Genomic DNA, 7761 nt, shown 5'->3' with positions numbered 1-7761 from the left:
TGTATTCTACCCCCTGGGTGCACGAGGCCATTAGATGGTCAGGGACTGGGGTCTGCCGTTCCGGAGAGGGGCCCCATCCTGGCTGGCAGTCTATGTCTGCTACTGCAACAAAACGTCTCAGGCTGGGTCATCTGGGGGCAGCAGACATTATTGCTGACAGTACTGGAGGCTGGGAAGTTCAAGATCAAGGAGGCGAAGGAAGGTTTGGTGTCTGGGGAGGGCCTGGTTTCTCACTCCCAGACAGTGCCTTGAATGCTGCATCCTCTGGGGGGGACACCTGCTGTGTCCTCACGTGACGGAAGGCAGGAAGGCAAAAAGGGGTCTAGCTAGGTCCCTTGAGCCCTTTTATAAGGACACTGATCCCATTCATGGGGCTGCAGCCCTTATAACTCAATCACCTCTGAAGGCCCCCGCCCTTTAATACTATCACATTGGGTCTTAGGTTCCAACATATAAATGCTGGGGGGACGCACACATTCACACCATAGCACTCACCCTCCAGTGGCCTGTCTCCAAGCCGGAGTCTTGGCAGCCTGGTCAAAAGGCCCTTCTGTCACCAGTCAGGCCGGCAGCTTCTAGGTGGAGCAGCCTGTGATGGGACCAGTGCAGCCGGTGGCGTGCGGGTAACTCTCACCTCCTCCCAGCCCCGCTCGGGAACATCACATGCAGAACCAGGGTTTGGAGTATCTGCCCCAGAGAAGTCGACTCGGCGCGTGCTACGAAGTGGGTCTGTTTTCTAGTGTTTCGTTTACCCCAGAGCTTAAACATGTACTAGCCCAGCGCTGAGTATGTCTCACTTTCTGTGCCAAGCAGTGTGCGCATGCTTGTGTGCGTGCCTGCGTGTGTGTATACGCATGTGTGTGATTAAACGTGTGTGTTACTGTGTTTCGCCCTCACTGCAACCCCGTCTCATAGGTGTCATCTCCACTTTCCTGATGAGGAGGCTCAGGTGAGGTAGGTTAGGCCCCTCCCCAAGGCTACGCACTTAGGATGTGGCAGAGCCGCCGTTTGGGCCCAGGTATGTCCGACTCAGGAATCCTCCTTCTTAACCACCCTGACTACCGTATGTGGCCAGTTATGTTTCCGTTCTAGCTTCAGTGCCTTCTGTTGCTGGCACCCAGACCATCTCTGACTCCAGCTATCCGTAGAATCCATGCTTCCATAAGTCTCTTCTCTCTGGGCCCCTCAGGAAGCGGGAGATCTGGGAGATCCAGGGTGCCGGAACACCTTCTCGGGCTCTCACCGACTTTCCCAGGCAGCTGGAATTCCGGGAACCCTCAGGCGGGCACAGGGCCAGGCCGCCCCTAACATCGTGAGCATCCGTCTGGGAGTCTGCCCAGCCGTGGTTGTCCCTCTGTGCCAGCCTGAGGCTGGGGGTGGGGATGTTGTGGAGGGAGCAGGGCACAGGTCACTGGAGGAGCTGAGGGTGCCTCATACCATTTCTTTTGGGGACAGTTTGCCTCCAGAGTCCTGGCAGGGGGTTTGTGGGAGAAGGCAGGGCCCCGTCACCCCACATCATCTGAAATAAAGGGAAACATGCGGCACACACGGTCAGTAAGACAGAGCCACCGAGGCAGCCATCTGAGGGAAAGTGACATTTTCACTGGGCTCCTGCACCTTTCCTGAAGGGCACAACTTGTTTTGTTTTCAGCTGCAGGCTGGGTGGAGAAGGCTGGGTGGTGGAAGCTGGGTGGTGGAGGCTGGAGGCCTCTCTCTGAAGGTCTTCTCTGGCAGTGGTGGCTGTGCCTGGGACCCTCTTGCTTTCCCTGGGGGCCTCCCGGAGGTACACCTCTATGGTGTTTCCGGCCAATCCCCTCCTTTGGGTCTTGCTGGTTATTACATGGGAATATTCATTTCAAGTGTCTGAGCCAACGCATATTCTTTTCCCACCATTAAAAGATTTGCATTCTAATGACAATAACCTTCATTGCAGGCCATTGCTTCTCATCTCTATTTGTTTTTCCACTCCACCTTCTCAGCTCCTGTGCCACCTCCCACCTCACGTCTCGTTGAGTTCATGTTTATCCTTCACTCACTCAACAAGCACATGTGTCCTTAGTGATGCCCCTGCGGCCTCTGTCCCATCTGGCACTGTGTCGTTCAGGTGTCCCCGCCTCCCCAGACGCTGCCTTCGGCCCCCTCTCCTGGGTGTTCTGGACAACTGCGGCCACGTGTCTGCTCTGCCCCAACTCTGAGTGGTCTTAGGCAGGTCCTTGACCCTCTGAGTTTCAGTTTTATTTATAATGTAGAGAAACGGAGAATTTGTTTCATAAACGATCCTCACCAATTCCACGTGGCGGCCCAGAGGGCTGTGTTGAGAAGGACTCCGAGGAGCAGCGAAAAATTGGCAGGAGGGAGGGCTGACCAGCAACGTGTGTTATGAGAACAGGAGGGAAGGGGGTCAGGTGGACACTGGCTCTTTACTGTTCTTGGACTGGATGGTGCTTCAGCACCTACATATCTCAGCCTCTTCACACCTGCCCCACTTTACATCCTCCGTGAGGGAGACATCACACCCACCTTCAGTTTAGAGCTGGGGCAGCTCTGTTCCCCAGGGCCTCAGCTGCGGGGCAGAGCTGGTTGTCAACTGGGTGTGAGGGTGGAATCGAAGGGGTCCTCCGTGCAGTGGCTCCCCCTGTCCTGGAGAAGCAAAAGGCTGAGTCTCTGAGTTCTTGGGTCTTGGCTCCCTGCCCATGGCCCTTTTCCCAAGTAGAGACCCCAGTGGTCCTAGGAGCTGCCCTGCAGAAGCCCTGCCATGACCTGGCATCCTCCGCAGGTGAGGGAGCCGGCCTTCCACCTGGAGGGGGCAGAGGGCGAAGGCTGCAGAGCCTCCGCTGCGTCAGCCGCTGGTTGAACGGTCCAGGCGTGCACGCATCCCTTGCAGCCTTTGACACACAAACAGGCTGGTCTGACGGGACCGCTCTCCACTGAGTTCCTGCTCGACAGGCTCAGATGAGACCCAGGGACCATTATTTGTTTACATCTGGAACTTTCTTTTACCTGCATGTGGCCCCCTTCCTGCACAAAAGGTTGGTCTTCTTCATCTCACAAAATCCATACGGCTTGGCACAGGATAGAGACACAGAAAATGATTTCTGTGATTGATTTATTTTCCCTTGTAACTAAATGCTGAAGTGACAGTAATATAAGCCAGCTGTAGGGGATCTAATTCAGTGTCCTGATTGACAGGACAGCAAACTTGGTCTCGCTCTTCATCTCAGGGAGCCCAGACTCCCCGTGGACAAGGGGCCGAGAGGTTTGTGCAGCCTTCTTTGCCTTGTTTCATGCTGGCCAGTGGCTGGTCTAGGAGGGATCCCTCCCCCACCCCCCACCCCAAGTCTATTTCAGACCCACCTCTTGCTGACTCTGCTCCGTCGAGAAGAGCTATAAATCAGCCTTCCTTCTGGGGTGATTATAAAAATCACTCTATTAGCAGTTGACTCACAGTCTAAAAATGTGCTCATGGCATAGTTGTGGCCACTGAGCCTGGTTCGGTGGGACAGGCCCCAAGCCCAGGCCTTTCTGCAGGAGGACTTCCCTTTCCAAGCACGCGCGCTGCCGCCAGAGCCTTCCGGCCAACCCGCCGCGGTGCCCTTCCTAGCGACGGCCTGTGATGTTCCTTAGCCACGGGGCTTGGCCCAGACCTGCTAGAGGGAGACCGAGGGAGGAAGCCATCTGGGGAGGAATCAGAGTTCAGACGAGAAAGGAAATTGCCCTGAGATGATTGAAATGGCAAGGAGAAGAAAGAACCTGGCCAGTCCAGCTGAACAAGAGGACGTGGGGGTGGGGTTGGCCTGGGGTCCCTGCCCTGGCTTTGGGTCGCCCTCGTACCCATGTAGTACTAGTACTGCTACTACTCAGTGGCCAGCTCTGCTGACACTGGGGTCCGGCGGAGTCTGAGGGACCGGAGGGAGGCTGCCTTGTCTTCTTCTACCTCCCTGCGTGCCAGCTGGGTGGGGCAGGCATGGAAAACCCTCTGCAGATGTGCATGTCCCCCAGGAACAGAATGGGGGTTCTAGGTGAGTGTAACGGGGGGCTTCCATGTAACCCCACTACAGTGACCTGAAAATGGGACCAGTAACCCCAGATCAACCACCAGCCACACCCTGGGCACCATCTCCCCCGGAAGTCCTTTGGGGCCCCAGTGCCAGCACCTGCTAAGGTGAGGATTGGGACCTCCTGTGCCCATGTCCCTCAGCCATGCTTGCCCTGGCTTGTAGCTCCCCAGGACAGCGCTGGGCCTTTGCCTCGGGCGGGGTCCCTCCAGCTGGCTCCCTGCTGCTGGCCACACCTCAGGACTTGGTGAGCCTTTGAACACTAAGTTCGGAGCTCAGGGGGCTCAGCATTTTAGGCTCTGGTTTTGCTGACGCTCCTGACCAAGTGCACTTCCCCTCTGTGGGGCCAGACTGTGGCCTTTCCCTTTTGGGCAGTGGAAGGGGTGGGCCAGAGGCTGGGTCAGGGTAGTGGAGAGAAGAGCCACAACCAGCTGTGGCCCGTGATGCAGTGCCTGGGGCTGACCTAGGGCTCCAGCTCAGCCTGGGCCTCAGCCACGTCAGGTCCCCATCAGGCCTCCTCCTGGGTCCCAAAGGGCTTCCCTGCTGTCGGCAGCACCAGCAGCTGCAGTTTGATTTGGGGCAGAAGTCACGGTGGGCTGTGTCCAGAGAGCCACCCTGAGCAGCCTGTAGGCACAGCATTGCTCGGAGATGGTGCTCACCCCACCTTCATGCAGCGGGCACTTCTTGAGTGCCCAGCACGTGCCAGGCCTGGCATAGCCCGCTGGCCCAGTGCGAGTGTGGACCAGGCTTCCTTGTTGGGACAGGCAGGTTGGGGAGAGGAGAGCAGGGGCCCGAGGTTGGCATTCTGCACTTTCCATCCCCTCCTCTTGGGCTCCCCGCTTCCTGGGAGGTCCGGGCAGGAAGCCGGGCAGAGCCCACCCCCGTGCTCTCAGACTTTCGGCAAGTGCCCCCTTGGTGCCAGGCTGTGACGGTGAAGATGCCACTCCCAGCAAAGTCAGAGTGATCTACTTCCTGCCTCGCCAGGTTCTCCAGCTCTTCAGTGCTCCCTGGGGAATACCAGCTCATCAGGGGTGCCATCCGATCCCCGATGGGGTTTCCTGTGCCGCTCTGGAGGGCTCTGGTTCCCTCAGTCTCCACAGAGAAACACGTGAGGACAGCGATGGTTTTGCAGTTTCTGGCGCCGCCCCCAACACAGCTCCAGGTTACTGAGAAGAGAAAGCCTCTCTTTTCACTTTCTTGCCGAATGCCTTTCCGAGCAAAGGGAAGGGGAAGAAGAGGAAGGCTGGGGAGGGGGAATTCATTTCCCAGCAGGGGATGGGGGCTGTCAGCCCATGGGGGCCTGGATGGGTCTGAGGGAGACACAGAGCCTGCGATTCCTGCAGGCCTGGCCGAGTGAGCCGGTGGGAGGGGGCTGGGAAGGTGGGGAGACAGGAAGGCGCTTCAGGGGGCCCAGGTGGGCCGATGCCCTGTGGATGGAGGGCACTCTGGAGGCCCAGCAAACAGAAAGCCAGAGATGGACAATGCCGGGAGGTGGCCGTCTAGGGTGCCAGGACGTCTAGGCTGCCAGGACGCAGAGTAGGTGTAAGAGGCACAGCCCGCTGGGGTTGGTGGGAGGTGGCTCCGCAGGGGCCCGTCGCTTGGGCCTGAGAGAGATTTGGCTTCCAGGCTGCCTTGACTGTGACCTTGCCCTGGGGGTCAGTGCCTCATCTGAGAGACGGGCTGACTCCCCCTGCTCTGCGCTTGTCACCTGCTGGGAGGCTCAGGTGAGATGGTTTGGGTGACAGCAGCTCGGGTGCTGAGGTGTCCAGTTCTGCAGGACTGAGGAAGCGCCCCCGGTGTGGACGCCGCGCCTGCCTTGGGCACTGTCTGTGTGGAGCACTGCCCAGGCGGAGCCCTGGACTGACAGGGCCCCCTTGCTCCCTTACCCATCCACACCAGCAAACAAGCCCCAAGGTGGACAAGTGCCACAGCGACTCAAGGGCACCTCCATCGTGGTCCACACAGTGAGCCTTGCCCCCATCTATGCCATGGCATAGCCCCTCCCTGCACGCACGGCCTTGGCCTCCTCCCTGCTCGGCTCTGCAGCCAGCCATGGAGGCCCCACCCCCAGGCGTGCAAGGCGACCTCCGCTGGCTGTCCTGGCTGGGTCCTCCATGGCCTGGGCTCTGCGGGTCAAGGACGAGCTGACCTCTGTCTCCTGAGGACAAGCGTGCTGGGTGGGGATCAGAGGAAGATCGCCTGAGAAGGCAGAGGAGGTCTCGTTGGGGCATCTGGGGACCAGACGCGGGAGGCTGAGCTCATCCACATGCTGGGCCAGCCGCTCTCCCCAAGGCCCTGGAGACAGCCTGGGCCCAGCCGGGGTGGGGCTAGAATCATCCAGATAAGCCCAAAGGCTCAGTGGTCTGCAGATGATGGGTCCAGCCGTGCAGAGTGGCTGGTGGCTGTGCCAGGTCCTGGGTTCGTGGATGCTCTGGGCACATGAAGCCTGGGAGATCTCAGGGAGGCCCCTGAGGATAGCGAGGTGGGTGGAGGGCGTCACAGCATCCCAGCACCCATCCTACGCTGTGTGACCTCGGGCAGCTCACTTGCCCTCTCCGGGTGGCTGTTTCCCCATTTCTGAGTCTATCGTGTTCCTCAGTGGTCACCGTCTCAGTGGATGCTGCCTTCTAGGCCAGCAGTTGTTAAAACCGCACAGCTGCAGGGACGGCTGAGGGAACAGGACCCAGTGATATGGAAACATGTGGGAAGGCATTGCAGGAAGTCATGGAAAGAGCACAGGAATTTTCTCTGAACCACAGACTGGGCAGAGGGCAGGGCATTTTGAGAGCCTTTGATAAATTACTTACCATGTTCTGGAAGGAAGGGCTCTTAGAGCCAGCTGGGACTGCAGAGGAAAGCCGACCCATGTGTTTCCAGATGGGAACGGGAGACCCACAGGAGGGTAGGGACTTGCCGAGGGTCCCAGGATGTTGGCTCCGATTGGGAGGCTCTAATTCCAAAAGTAAAGGGCAGGGTTCTCTCCGAACCTGCCTGCTGCCTGCAGGACTGTCTCTGGGACACGCTCCTCCCTCAAAGGGCTTTGGGCTCACGGGGAAAGGTCAGGGGTTGGCCATTGGACTGTGACCGATTGGGGGCTTCCTGGAGCACCCACTGCATGCCAGCCCCGTGTCGGGGGTGGGGCTCAGGAGCAAGCCTAGCAGTGTCTGAGCTCTATGGGGGTCCTGCCCACCCATCTGAAATAGTAGGTGACCTCATCCTGTCAGGTACCTGGTGCAGGGCCTGGGGTGGAGGCTCCAGCATGTCTCAGGGACCAGAGGCAGGGACCCACAGAACCGCCCTGCTGCAGGCATCATCTACTGAGCTCTCACCTCTCACTGCCTCTCTTGAGTCCATTCAACAGATCAGGCACGGCCAGGCACAGTGGGTCATGCCTGTAATCCCAGCACTTTGGGAGGTCGAGGTGGGCAGCTCACCTGAGGTCAGGATTTCGAGACCACCCTGGCCAACATGGTGAAACGCCATCTCTACTAAAAATATAAAAATCAGCCAGTTGTGGTGGTGGGCGCCTATAATCCCAGTTACTTGGGAGGCTGGCACAGGAGAATGGCCTGAGCCTGGGAGGTGAAGGTTGCAGTGTGCGGAGATCGCACCACTGCATTCCAGCCTGGGTGACAGAGCAAGACTCCGTCTCAAACAACCCCCAAAGAAACCAAATCAGGCAGCTTTTATTGCTGCTTCTCCTAGA

Source organism: Symphalangus syndactylus, chromosome 3, assembly GCF_028878055.3.
Source record: "Symphalangus syndactylus isolate Jambi chromosome 3, NHGRI_mSymSyn1-v2.1_pri, whole genome shotgun sequence".
Taxonomy (NCBI): Eukaryota; Metazoa; Chordata; class Mammalia; order Primates; family Hylobatidae; genus Symphalangus; species Symphalangus syndactylus.
The sequence above is the reverse complement of the archived record's forward strand: the minus strand, read 5'-3'. Positions refer to the sequence as shown.